The sequence below is a fragment of the Lipophrys pholis genome, assembly GCF_963383615.2.
Source record: "Lipophrys pholis genome assembly, chromosome: 11".
Taxonomy (NCBI): Eukaryota; Metazoa; Chordata; class Actinopteri; order Blenniiformes; family Blenniidae; genus Lipophrys; species Lipophrys pholis.
This window is the reverse complement of record NC_137631.1, coordinates 13,732,961-13,747,903: the sequence shown is the minus strand read 5'-3', so window position 1 is coordinate 13,747,903 and position 14,943 is coordinate 13,732,961. Positions and strand designations below refer to the sequence as shown.

Genomic DNA, 14,943 nt, shown 5'->3' with positions numbered 1-14,943 from the left:
GTAACGGGTCACACAGTAATGTGTCGGTGTGTTTGTATATGCCAGTGAGGCGCCCACCGCTCCCAACCGGCTAGTGTTACTTCGCAGGGGCCCTCGGTGTGTGAAGCTGATGGATGTGTGGAGCGCTGTCATTTCTCTGAGCGGATGTGTAATGAACCCCGCTTTGCTTCTGTAACATTTGGCCTGATTGATTACAAACAAAGACCATTTAACATACCGGGACAGCGCCTCTTAACAATGCAACATAGCATCGCAGATGAGATTACACATATAGCGTGAGTAAAGACGCCCTGTTTTTTGTCCACGGCGGGTTGCTTTTTAAATTAAAGCTGCACTGTTATCAAGCTTTTCTCCCACCCACATGAGAGTAACCACCCAAGATGAGAATAAAGCTTGTGATGATTCATGAACATCTAGTTCTTAAAAAATCAATTGAAAGTGTATTTATTGTCGCTGCCTTAAAAGTTCAAATCGTCTCTCTTTTATTGTGTTTTCTACTTCCCTCGGCCTTTTCACTTGCTAAGATTTTCCTCTTTTGAGTTTCCCCAACACGGCGCATTGCGAAGGTGGAAAGCTGATGTAACTCGTGGCTGTTATTTCCAGTAACCAGGGCGATTCCAAAGGCCCCGGTCCTCCCGCTGCTTAATCAGACCACTGTTTATTCACTCTCCCTTTTCACATGGTGTGGCCTGCCAACGAAAAGCACACAGGCATTGATAAAAAAAAAAAAAAAAAAAAAAGTCAAACCGGTGTCTTTATCCTCGCCCGCATTCAAGTTTCAAGTAAACTTTCAATTTGAACAGTTTCGCAGACAAACGGTATCATGTATTTTCAGTTCCTATTGTGTGTGTGTGTGTGTGTGTGTGTGTGTGTGTGTGTGTGTGTGTGTGTGTGTGTGTGTGTGTGTGTGTGTGTGTGTGTGTGTGTGTGTGTGTGTGTGTGTGTGTGTGTGTGTGTGTGTGTGTGTGTGTGTGTGTGTGCCCTCGCATTGTTATCCATCTCTACCCCATGCAGCGAGGTTCTCCAACCTGCTTCATTTCAGCCAGGCAGGGGAGCAGCCACAGCCTGATGGTGGATGTGTGCGCGCGTTGTGAGTGTTTTGCTGGCCCTGAAGTGACACAGAGAGGGTATAAATAGAGCAGGCCCACAGATCACTGTGCCAGACAGAATGTGGCATCTGCTGTGCTGGGAGTGCAAAGTGTTTGAGAGCCTCTAAACTCCTCTCCATTTCTTTTCCCTCCCCTCCCCTCTCTCTCTCTTTCTCTCATCTTTCTTCTCCCTCTGTAGGCCTGTTGGTCGAATGCCTTCCTCTCTCTCTCTTTTTCCTGTTGTCATCTTCTCTCCTCTTCCGACTCGTCCCATCTCTCCCCTGGTGCCATTCCCTCAGTTTCCCCCTTCTTCTATCTTATTCTCCCTCTTGCCCCCCCCCCCCATCCTCAAATATTGCTACACATCTGCTGCCATGTGTTGAGCATTGCAAGGCAGTCCCGTTTTCAATTTAGGGTATAAGATCCTATTTCTAAACACACAGAGGAACCAGAGACGGAAGAGAGAGAGAGAAAGACAGAGAGAGAGAAAGAGAGAGAGAGCGAGAGAGGAGGAAAATATCAGTGGCCCTGCAGTCGTTAACATCAAAGCCCTGACTTCATATTTACTGTGGATAAAAGATTATTCTGCTGTGATGTTACACATGTTCCATGTGGAGAAAAAAAATAAATAAATAAATTTAATCCCACGGGATTATGTATTGCACTAGCAAGGCAATCTTGAGCAAGATGAGTAACTCTGTAAGCGCAGGAGATAAAAGCAAAGTCATTGTGATTCTCTGCAGGTTATTTCCCACCCAGAGCCGATTATCAGTCCAACTGATTTAGTGATTCATTTCCATGCTCTCAGTAAAGCCATTACGAAGTGACGGTAACCCCACGGCCCTGCTTTGTCACATGATGCAACATACTGTATACTGTTATGCAGCAATACTACAGAGTGCATTCATACTTTACTCCCACATTCTGCCTTTACACGCACGCACACACGCACACACGCACACACGCACACACAGGAAAGAAATTTAATTAGGAGTAGCTTCATTGTGACGCTATTGTACTTGAGAGATTCGTTCATATTGCATTTTATTCATTTATTTCTCAGAAGCCCACAACTTAATCTCATAATCTCCTTTTGCAGCGACTGGTGTTGGGTTCCTTCAAAGACAGGAGACAAAACAGACTGCACACACAGCCACACACATGACCGTACACATTTGCAGTGTCAGCCAAATTATTAAGCCGCTTAACAGTTGCTAACTTTTCATTTTTCACGTGATTCATTCTTTCTTTATTCTTGAGCTTTTTTTTTTTTTTTTTTCTGCATCCTGTACCCTTCCTCTCAACTGTTTCCACAAAATTACAGGTGGTCTTCTTCGTTTGTTTGCTGACTCGGCACAACGTCAACCCTCAGGCGGTCCAGTAATTGTTTTGAGGCCCGATGTTGGACAGCGGCTGTGGGATACTTACAGCGAGAGAGTTCAAGAGAGGAGCTGCCATCATGAAGATGGGGGACTGTCCAAGCGTCAGTCAGAGACCAGCGGCAGGTCATCCTTTCATCCCTTTGTTTGCTCCCAGGCAGTGTTCTAGCCTGTGAAGACGAAATTCAATCTTCATCCTTTCACTCACCGTTTTCTCTCTCCCCCTCACATCACTCCACCCTTTAAACTAAAGCAATTCTCTGCTTCTAACCTGCTCTTCCCTTCTTCTTCTTCTTCTTCTTCTTCTCACACTCCTTCACTTTCTCCCTTTCCTATTCTTTCTCATCATTCTGTCAGTCACCTCAGCGCCACACACACAAAAGTCCCCCCCTTCATTTTTTTCTGGCCCCGGGCGTCGTTGTCTGAGCGAACATTGTGTGAATCTCTCTCGCTTTTAAATCTGTAATTACCTCAGTGATTGAGCCAGTCTCAGTCCCTCAGCCTCTACCTTTCCTCCTTTTTCCTTCCGATCAGGCAAAGGAGTGGGATTTATGTTGCCACCTTTTGACTGGCAGGTGCAGTGTTACTGTACTTTGAGATTAATGCTCGACTTTGATTTGAGGAACCAAATTAAACGAGACCAGCTTCAACATGAAAGGATAATGAGAGGTCTGTGATGTAAAAAGCTTTGCTTTAAAGACTGGTTGTCAGGTTCCGTGGGAAATATGTTTCCTATTTCTTTTCCAAACAAAAAGTGCATGGAAACCCTTAAATCATCATTGGGACATTTTATCAACAGATTCATAGAAGGCCACCTGCTTTGGCAGCCAATTGAAATCCCTTTTTTTTTTTTTTTTTTTTGCTTTTTTTTTGCTTTTGCTTGATAAAACAGGCCAATTTTCAACTGTTGAAATTTGACTTTTTCTTTTTCTCATATTCTCTGTCTATCTCACCAAACACATTCACCTTGGAGGTGTCTGTAATTTTGGAAGCTGAGCCCCAGACAATCGAGCGTGAGCCACAGAGGACGCCATCCAGGGATCTGGATGGTTTGAAGGCTTCTGGCGTGACGATTCATCCTGAGAACCTTCCAGGGCCACATCGGTGCCAGGATGCCATACGTCCAGGGGCACAGAGGAGCATTGTGACCCGGCGCCTACGTTTCTAGGCCTGCTGAGAGGGACGACAGAGCAGCACACAGTGTGTCATTGTTGTACAGCGCCAGCGATCTGCTCCGTATCCTCGGCTATGATGTCACAGCAAACTGTGGTCCAGCTGTGGCCAAGCATGCATGACTGTTGTAAAAGGTCGTTAATCTCTGCGTCGTACCGTCGTTCGTTCGGACGTCCCTGCACGCGCTCTGTATTTCGAGTTAGTTTCACGGCGCAGGCACTTTTTTTTTTTTGATGTCGCAAACTTGCACTCGGTTTTAAAGTTTGAAGTGATCAGAAATCACAAGTGGCATGACTCAGTTGCGAGTACACACTTGTTTGGCGTTGATGAGGCGCAGATGTAGTCAGAAAAGGAGCATGTTGTGAGTGAAGCCAAGACACAGCAAACCTTGAACAAACCACCCATTGTGTTTGGCTCACTGTTTTTCTCCCGCTTGGCCTAAAAGAAGAGTTCCTCAGTTCATATCCAAAAGGTTTAAACCAGATTAAAGCAAAAAAAAAAAAAAAAAAAAGATTTCAGTAAACAGTGGATTTTCTATTAGTCACAGACGGAAAAAAATTTCACTGTTTAAACATTTGGTTTGATATGTTATTGTGGTAATCCAACATTGAGTGACTAACTAACCCAAAAAAACAAGTAATTTTTTTTCTATTGCGTCATTGTGGAGGTCTGCATGCTTTCATCTGTACAACTGTACTGTGCACCCAAGGTTTGTGTTTAAATGTGTGACAGCTGGTGGTGTCTGCAAAGTCATACGCCATCAGTTGTTTTCACAAGAAATCTGAATCAGCTCAACTAAATAAAAGTCACCCTACTGGTCCAGTTCATTGCGTTCCTATATTTTGGACTCCTGCGCTGGACTATCACATTTGAGATTCCTTGAGAACTTTTTCTAATTACATGCACCTCTGTTCTCACAGGCCATTACCAAAAACCCCAATAACAAGTTCAAGGTTGGTCAGCTTTTCAGATTGAAATTTTCTTTTATAAAAAATGATGATGATTATAGACAAATCATCTTCTATATTCCACAACTGACATTTCCAAGTGAGGAGTGGAGATGAAACTGGCCCATGTCCAATGCATGTCAACAAAAATATATCATCAGCAAAGATACGGATGGCCAATAGCTCTGCAAATTCAGGATCTTAAAAATAATTTTGAGAAGGAAAATCTGATAGAATGAACGGGAAATATGTGTTGCTGGTTGTGCCTGTAACATAAAACAGACATTAAAAAAAGAAATTTCTATATATCCTATTTCCAAGATAGTATTATGAAGTCAGTATTTGTGTTGAGCACACAGTGTTAGCAAACATGTAAGGCCTGTGTGTTTTGGGGATACAGCCGGCAAACAAGACTAGACCAGCTAGACCAGCTACAAAATGTTGTTTCTCTGGTGCTGATGGCTGTTATTCGCTTTGCTAATTATTTCTTCTGCGATAGGGTTTATTATGCTATACATCATTTTCAAAATGAAACATTTTCACAAAATCACTCTAAAAAAACAAGAAAGAAAATAATTGTCTCCATTTGTTTCCCACTTTTTATAACTACCAGCTGCTCAAATTCAGCTCTAAATAAAAAAAAAACAACCAACAACCAAATATTAAAAACAAAGCCAATCTGTACATACTGCCTGAACTTCTCCTCCAAGCGTGACCAGTGAATGAAAAGCCCACTGATGTATGATACATTGAAAATTGCTTCAGGAATACGCGTCTAACCTTAATTGCTTCCTCGCGCAGAGCTGTGCAGTGAGAATTCAAAGTCATCATATTGGGTGGGGTGTGTGTGTGTGTGTGTGTGTCTGATGATTCTGAACAACATTATTAGCGTCGCCCCTCGAGCCAAAGTTGGACCAGTCGGAAAACTGCTGGGTGCACATCGCTGCTCCAGGACTGCTGGTGTGAGACAGTTACTGTGATCCCAGCATGTGTGTAAGAAGCTGATAAGAGCCGGGTTAGGTGATGAGAATGTACGCCAAGGCAATGTCGCTTTACCAGTTTATCAGCTTTGTGTGTCCAGTCCCCGCATGAGATTCATTGCACATGTGCACACAAGATACATGTGTATCCAGAGATACACTGTATAAATAGAGGATGAAAAAAAATAATAATAATCAAAGTATGCAAAGTGCTGACTGTGTGAATGTCTGTGAAGAATTTCCTCTGATATCCTAATAACGGATACATGAATAATAGAATAATGTTTTTTTAATCATCCAAGGGCAAATTATTACTATTAAAACATTTATGATCATAGTTTAAGTTTTTTTTTTTTTCATTGTTAACATGCACAAATCCAGACATTAACTATTAAATACTTTAGAAACACCATGGATTTTGTCTCACTCTTACCACATGCCAGATCGACCGTGGTTTAAAAAAATTGCGAATGTGAGACCCAACTCTCATGGGATCAACCAATCCATCATGTATTGTTGGTAGGACACATGTGCGAGGCAGCGCTCTCATGAGAAGAAAAAAAATTGCATATTGATAGAAAGAAGCTGCAGCCACCGTTGTATTTGTGAGAGAGCGGCGGAGCGCTGGGAAGACATTTTGTAGCACTTAGCACCTCACAGGAGGTAGCAAAAGATTATTTGTAATGTAGCACCATCTTTGAAAGGCTGCATGGTTCAGAATTGGAAATGAACCGAAAAAGTATTTGCTTCTTTTTGTTTTTTTTAGTTTGTTTTGTTTTATCACCTCAACAGCCCCACAGAGAGCGAAGAGCAGCACAATTATCTCTATTCGGGGAAAAAAAAGGAGTCTTCAATCCAAAGGTGTGGATTTTAGGTACAAAACAACATGAGCATGCATGTAATTGCAGTTGTGAATTGACAAGAATAGATTTCTATTTGCACAAGGGAGGGCTCACCAGTCTTGGCTGTGTCAGCATGTATTTTGTTCAAGGTGGTTACAGTGCCAATGCAAGTCAACGTAGGTTAATTGAACTATCGCTAATGAATTAAAGCTGCATATCACAGTGGAACATGATAAGATTTAACAATCCTATCTATAGACCCTATATAAGTATGTAAAGGGTCACAGGGCACAAGGTCTTCTCCCATAAATCAGAATATCCCTGATTCTCGTCTGGGCCTCTGGTTTCTATGTGGATTAAACCCCATGCACTGGAAAACATGCAAACTCCACACTCTGGTTTCCTCCAACAGTCCAAAAACATGCATTTGAGGGTGTTTGGTAACGTTGTGCGACTGTTGCTGATTAGGCATATGCTAAATATTATTAGACTGTAGCAGATGCACTACATTGCTCTTTATAGTATAAAGACCATGGTTTCTCATTGCATATTAGAACCAATTCACAATATACTTCAACCTTATCAATGTTGGCATATTAATGTTGATTGAAAAATGTATTGGATGTTTCAAGACAAATATCTGTCCTTTATGTGTTCTGTCCTCATGCACACCTTGTGTGTGTTTGGTTTTTTTCCTCTCCGTACCTGTATCTCACTCCTCACTGCACGTCTGATCCAACTGGACAGCTGTCCTTTGCCTGACATGACCTATAAAGACATGAACAAGCACCCAGGGAGAGGAAAGGAAGGCAGAGAGAGAGAGATACTACACCAGTGATATATTTAAAACTACAGCATATACCTCAGATGGCGCACCATGCCTATAGGCTCATCACATTTTTATTTGTTATGCAGTTTTGTTTTTTGACAGGTTTCAGAACTAGTCAGTATGAAGAAAAAAAATAAAACAGCATATTGATTTTGAGTCATTATTGCCAGCAATGACAGGTTGAGAGTCGCAGGAAAGTCAAGAGCATCCAGAAAATGGCCCCCAGGGCAAATGAGTAGCTCAGAGAAGGAGTGAAATATCAAAAGGGGGGAGTTGGGGTGAGAGAAAGAGGGAGAGAGAGAGACCAACACACTTCAAGAAGTACCCCCCTGACAGACTGGTATTGCATCGAAGGACATTCCCTCTTGCGACCAACGACTGACCTCATGCCAATAAAACAAAGGTAAAAGTGAGACATTAGGTAAGTGTTTTCTGTCTGTCTGCTCGTCTGCCAAGGCTCCCTCCTTCACTCTTGGCTGGCATTTGTGAGTGCTTGATGTTCTTTGTGTTGCCAGCATCCATGCACAAGCTTTTCCGAGCCGCAGAAACACAGTTTAGGTAAACACATTTAGCTCCCATTGCGCGTCACATTTTGTTTCCCCACGATTCCTCAGGAGAGGAAAAACACACCAGCGTCCCAGTGGCCACATATTGTATTTATATTGAGTGCTCGTTCTAATGAATTGTAAGTCAATGAGGCTTTTAATTGTTTTCCCTTTTATGCAGAATGCAAGATGACGCAATGTGCAGCAGAGTTTAACCCGTTGGGAGATATTAAACCAATTCATACATCCATTTAACTTACAGAGAACATGTATAGGCAACGCTATTTGTACTTTCAATTGCAAATCATCTGCAAATCTAATCACATTCACGCATCTCGTATGAGTAAATGCCCTCTGGTAACATTTTTCAGCCAATGCGAGTCTATATGCCAAGGCAAAATCGAGTTAGTGTTGTCACTGACACGATCCTCAAGTTTGTATTCTTACAATGAATCTTTTCTGGTGGCAGCCTCTCCGTGACAGCTCGGAAACTTTGGCAAAAACCAGCTGCATCATCCATGCTGAGTGGCGGCTGGAGGCTTTCTTGGAACGTGCTTTATAGTTATTTATGGCGTGCCATTCAAATCAGACAAACAGTCAACAATGATTTGCCAAATACTGTTCGTGTGAAGCCCAGCTCAATAGCCATTTCAGATCTCTCTACAGAGAACAGCTTGTTTTTCCTCATCTCTGTGTATCTCTCCCCAGACCTCTAATCCGCCTCCATTGTCTCTCCATGCTGCTTTATGAAGGGTAAGGACACAAACACAAGGGGAAAGCAGACATCATAATTAGAAACTCCCCATTAACACTCGTGGTAAAATTCACAATATGTTTACTTGTCGCATTGCACCTCCTATAGTAGTAAAATCAATACATTTGGTCACGCGGTTATTCCCTTTGTTCACATTGCTTACAAAAGTATGCACGGGTAACGATATGCACTTGTCCTACCGTTATTAGAATGGTCACTGGGAGAATAAGATTATCTTTTCTGCACAGTTTTGCTCACTTTACCTAATGTTTCCAAGATGATATACAGACATAGAGGGGTTTTCCTCATCCCGAGAAGCTCTTAGAGGAGGGACAGGCAACTGTGATCAGGGCTGTAAAAAAGTCCTCCTCACTCTAAGAGTTCCAAACGGGTACCAAGCACATCTACCACAAGGATTTATGACCATTTTGAAAGTTAAATTCATCAAAGAACTAACTGTATGTCTCTTATCCTCATCAACCTGCAAATATCATATATTTGATCATTTTTTAAACCTTAAACAAAACCTCTGGAGTATAGACATTTTGGATGATTTCAATTGATACCAGGTTCAAATTTGGTTCAGATTCATTGTATTTATTTATTTATTTTTAATCAGGTCATTTGTTAAGTGTCTGGTTTTACTCTTGCCTCCATTCCCATTTAGACTCATTTTCTATGTTGTGGGTGGTGTGTTGACACGTCTCTTTTCCACTTGTTTGAGGTCAATTGTTTCGATGTCTTCTCAAACTTTCCACTCCCTGCTGTCTATACAAGTGGTGTGCTCTGCCTAGTGAGTCCCCAGTTTGTCTCATCCCCTGTCAGGTCTCTCCTGTCTGTTTGTTTGCGTCATTCCAGCCTTTTTCCCAGTCAAGTCACATCTTGTCCGTCTGCTTTTCAACCCTTTTACTCTTGTCTGGTTTTTCTGCCTGTTGCCTTACCCTTTATGCTGATCATCTGTGTACTAAAACCGATCTACACAACTATCAATTAACTGTCTGAACCAAAGTCTGAGTAGTGTGTACAGTATATGTGTCCCGCATGTTCACATTCAAGCCCTGATGGAATCAGATCTGAGTCACAGACACAACTCTTTGTTCAGCAGGATCCTTTTTAGTTAATGTGCAATACATCTGAGCTACTTTTTCAAGTCTTTAGAAAAACTTGCATTGTGATTTTCTCGATGAGGCTTTTTTCAGTTTAATGAGATGAAATCAGTACGGGGTTTTAGAGTGTCAGTAAAAGTTGCACTATTGTATTTAAAATGTTTGTGAATTTAAAGTGTTTCTGGAATGTGTTTTCATCACATTGATCCTGTTGGACTTTCACATTCTTCCGTTTCTATTTAACATGAATAAAGTGCATTTATCTCTAAAAAAATATATATATATATTGTAGCTGCTGCTCATCAAGCAACGTGTATTTCTATTGTTACAGTTTGTTCATAATTACTTGTAATGATGTCTTTGTATTCTCTGGTTTTATTTGAGCCATACATTTTAATAATGCTGGTTCGGTGAACAAAAACAAACAAGCACACATTTTTTTGTGTCAAAGGCAGGGAACCTTTATTGTTTCAAGAAGTAGAAGGAATAAAACATGAAAATCAAAGTATCAAAGTAAATGCCGGTTACATGGAAACCGGTGAGTCTGTGTTTGTTGTGCCAAGAAAATGTTTTTATTTGGAAATACTATGGGAATTGTACTTCAGTTGTTTTTGGGGCATATATATATATTTTTTTTATTGTTAGCAAACACAAAGCACATGAAACAATTCTTAATATGAGTTAGAAATAATCCGGTTGGAAGAAAACACCAGCTGTATAGAAGCCGATTCTGTGATCTGAAAATGATGAAGTCAAAAAAAATGACATTCAAAGTATAATAATGATATGCTGAGGCATAGTTATTAGACAAACTCAGACTGGAACTTACAATGATGACAATTTTCCTGATTGAGTCATGTCCCTCGCTGCAATCGTTTTATATTTCATAAATATGTCTTGCAGTGTCCTGATTGGCTGCATCCAGTGTTTTCTCAATGTTATAACAGCGTAGCTCATTATGACCCGGTAATACATCCACATATATCATTGTTGTTTTGACATTATGAAAGTCTTATTCAAGAACTATTGCTATGTATGTTGCATCCATGAAACTGGAAATTCCTAACTCGTCCTAATGACAAGAAAACTACAGAAAATTCCCTTTTTTCCTGTCTTTTTTTTTTTTTTTCAAACACCAATACACACCAACACACATATGCTAGAATCTTCTCTGTGAGGTCTATATTTTTCATGAACTATCTCAACACATTTTAAATTCCTGTTTTTAGTTGACAAATTACAAAGAGGTCAGTCGAATAAAGTCTGGAAATATTCAATTTAACGCTGATTTATAGGTAAATACGATCATACTGCACACTGCAAATAAGCCAAGCTTGGGGACAAGGTACTTCCACTTCACCCCCCCCCCCCCCACACACACACACACACCTCCTAAACTCATGCCACAGAGATGTATTATACCCAGAAGACATCTGCATCTGGAGGTGAAAATAAACAAGCTACCTGTGCAAGAGGTCCTTTTATTTCAATTTAATGACTCGAGTTACTGTCAACCATGACAATATTTGCAAGGACATAAATAAACCTAATCAGTGTTGATTTGCTCTACCGCTGTATATCATTAATTCAGGTAAACAGCTTTACTGGCTTCAAATGAAGAGTGGAGCGGAGTATGTTGATTGCGCCCATGAAAAATGTACTAAATTGTCTTAGCCAATGCAAAACAGCTTGTATTTACTGACGCTATTCAGAGGTAATTTGAACTTCTTGAACCGAAAGTGTTGACAATCAGGTGTCTGATTGCTACCTGTGAATGCAGACATTCTCAACGCCACATCGCCACAGTACTCCCAGGTGAAAACACACGGGAAAAAAGTTGATCAACAACTCGCCCTACAATTTGGGAGAGGAGATGAGTGAGCAGATGAACCGTCCATGCCAAAGTGACCGACATGACACTCTGCAACAAAAGCTGGTTGAGGAATGGGACGCCATCCCACAGTGGTGTGACACTTGGCTTGTGACCACGAGGGGGAGGTTGCCTGGCTGCTGTAATTGTGAGCCATTCCTTTCCGCTTTGTCAATGAATAAAATAACCAAGCCACAATGAGCATTAGCAGATACTATTTGACAATTTGTCGATGGGGCAACCCAAATCATCAGCTCTGCCGCTTGTTCCACAAATGCATAAAATGCATCTTCCTTCCAAGTAAAGAGGCTTTCTAATAGTATAGGATGCATTGTCAAGAAGCATCCTTATGACCGACCAACAATCCTTGTTACCAAACACATTTGAACATGTTTTTCAATGTACATGGCCGTTGTGTTGACCCACGTAAAGGTTTCACTGCACTTTTTCCGCTTTCCAGTTAATCATAAATTCAATTCGAGTTATTTACAGAAAAAAATATATATTCTGCTAACTATTCCACATCCTAGACACACACACACATAAATATGTACTATAGCAAGATACAGACAGACAGACACACACACACACACACATATGTGCTAGAGATAGATAGATAGATAGATAGATAGATAGATAGATAGATAGATAGATAGATAGATAGATAGATAGATAGATAGATAGATAGATAGATAGATAGATAGATAGATAGATAGATAGATAGATAGATAGGACGTGCCAGAATGTGCCTCGATGGGTCTCGTGTCCTCAAAATATGGTCGCATTATTTTGTGCTTGTTTTGATCATTTTTATATTTTTCTCTAAACTTCCTTTCATCATTCTCTCTTGATTTCGTGTTTTTAAAGGGTCTATTCAGAAGGCGTGTGGAGCAAATGGTTTGAGTGGCTGGTTTTCTCTCCGCAGCCTCTGTGTGTCTCTCTCACGGACTCAGAACAGGAAATAGAAAAAAGAAAAAAAAGAAAAGAGCAGACAGCAGCTGATAAAAACAAGGAAGTAAAAAACGCAGTCGGATTGGAGCTGGATCTGCTGTTTTCTAGCTGTAAAGTGAAAGCAGAGCTGTCGACAGCTCTGTAATAACGTTCACTGCACAACAGCTGAGCTCAGGAAGTTAGCCCATCGGCACAAAATCTGAAAACAAGCCCAAAGAGAGAGAGAGAGAGAGAGAGAAGAGGCTCAGACCAGTGAGTATCCGCCGTGTGTGCGTGAGAGAGAGGGTGTGAATGTGTGTGAGAGTGAGTGAGTGTGAGTCAGTCTGAGACACAGACAGCAGGAAGGGGGAGAGAAAGAGAAGGGGGACGGAAGGTTTACCTTGTGTTACTGCACCTTTTCTCTCACTTGTTGGTGTCAACTGCATAGAAACACACGATACTCCGTGTGTGTGTGTCCGTGTGTGTGTGTGTGTGTGTGTGTGTGTGTGTGTGTGTCTTCATCATGGCCTGACCTTTACACCCACACACACATAGGGGTTGAGGTTATATTGAAGGTGCAGGAAACACACTCGGCACTTCTTGTCCTGGAGTCTGTAAACAAAGTGTGTGTGTTCGCATACAAAGGCGGGCTCAGGGCTGCTGCTAATCGGGGAACTTGCAGTAGTTGTGCACCTCTTGTGCAGTCTTGTGTTAAATGCAAAACTTCAAAATCATTCTCGTATCATTTTTTTTTTTTTTTACTCATGGTAATTGTGATATATCTATGGTGTCCATGATGCACCTTTCACACAAACCAGCAGCATTAAAAAAAGAAAACTTAAGAAGACAAGCAATGTGTAATAGCAACATGCAATTACCATTTTGAGGCCGATAGAAATGAACCTCACCTCAGATTGCATAATTCCAGACTAACTGGGTTGAGTTTCCTGTCTCTCGTTTTGTCACTCCCCCCTTTGTACTGGTTGCAGACACTTTTTTGATTCATCCTAGATTAGGCAAAAGATCGATTTAATCAATTTATCGAATTTGTTGCTAAAAAAGATTTTTATTTTGTAAATTCGAGCACATTGTTGCGTAAATGGACACCCTTAACGCAACAAAAATATTCAATTTTCACTTCTAAACGAGGCTTAAACATCTGTTTCATGGACGTCGGAGTTGGATTTACGACACATCTGTGCGTATTAACAATTTTTACCAGTGTAGTAAAACAGTAACAGCAGAATAACAGGAATATATATGAAAAAAAAACTAAATTGAGCAGATCAAACTGAAATATGAAAAAGTTGCAACAACTAAGAATGAAATTTAATTTGATAAGATACCCTCACATGTTCACGTCTGTAAAGGTAGAGGAGTAGTGGTTAGAGCTGATGTCTCACAATGAGAAAATCACAAGTTTGATCCAATCAACTCCACTGTAAAGTGATGTGGGCGTTGGATGGATGGGTAATATCTGTATTTATATTGCACCTTAAAACTAAATTGACAAAGTTGTTCAACAGAAATCAACTAACAAAAAAACTAACGTCAACATATAACAGTAAGTGTAAGATGATAAAATAACAGGAATAAACAAAAGGCAAATAGAGAAGAGTCACAATCTAAAATATTAGTGTGGACTAACAGAGTGAAATTAAATTAAATAAGAAACCATTCCAGCTTAATCTGAATGAAGTTCTTCTAAAGTCAGGATGTAGTGGTTCTCTGGCACAGCGAGAATATCTGCTTATTTCTCCCCCGGCTGCCAAAGAAACATGAATTTCTGGGATACTGTCAACTCTAAATTGCCTGCAAGTGTAATTATTGTGTGTGATTAAAGTTCCAGTTCAAGAATTATTATAACGCCCCACAAGGGCAATTAGAGTCACAGCCAGTGACAGAAAAAAAACAAGAAACTTAAGACAAGAAAACCTAAAACTGGACTGATCATAACTGAGAGAATGCTGTTTTAGTCTTTTGGTTACGTTTCTGGGCATCAGGCATCCAGATGGGAGCAGCTGGATCTGGTGGTCGATCAGGCGAGCCTGTGTTTGGGGCGACCTGTCCAGGGTCACTCAGTGAGCTGGTATCAGCTTTAACTGGATGAAACAAGACTGGATCCCTATTTCAGTATCTGGTTCACGTTTTCTGTTAAGCCACACACAGCCACAGCATTTAACAGACACTTTGCACGAGCTGTGTGGACCAATCCTACAGATTTTTTGAAGAACAGTTTTGTTTTGTTTTTCTGACCTGAACTCATTTACAAATTACAATGCGAGGAAATGTAAACAAAGCAACTGAGATAACATTCAGGCAGCAGCTTACATTCATTATGGAGGTAAACTAATGGTAATCTAACATTGCTAATGCATTTCAGGTGGAGCGGATGCAACATTAATGTAACGTACTGTCACACATCTTTTCTATTGCTGTCAGATGGAATGAAATAAATAATCTCTAGGAAAAACACATTAATATTTAGAGCAAAACATAT

At 40.7% G+C, this 14,943-nt stretch overlaps 1 protein-coding gene across 3 annotated transcripts in view; it reads left to right on the top strand.

Moving 5' to 3' along the window:
* Positions 1 to 12,490: 12,490 nt before the first annotated feature.
* Positions 12,491 to 14,943, top strand: part of trim44 (tripartite motif containing 44) — a 45,847-nt gene continuing 43,394 nt past the window's right edge. The window contains exon 1 of one of the 3 annotated variants that reach the window (XM_080475978.1): positions 12,491 to 12,716. The gene's annotated coding sequence lies outside the window, so the exon portion shown is untranslated. The remainder of the gene's footprint in view (positions 12,717 to 14,943) is intronic. The other 2 variants (XM_080475979.1, XM_080475980.1) reach the window with 2 other exon arrangements.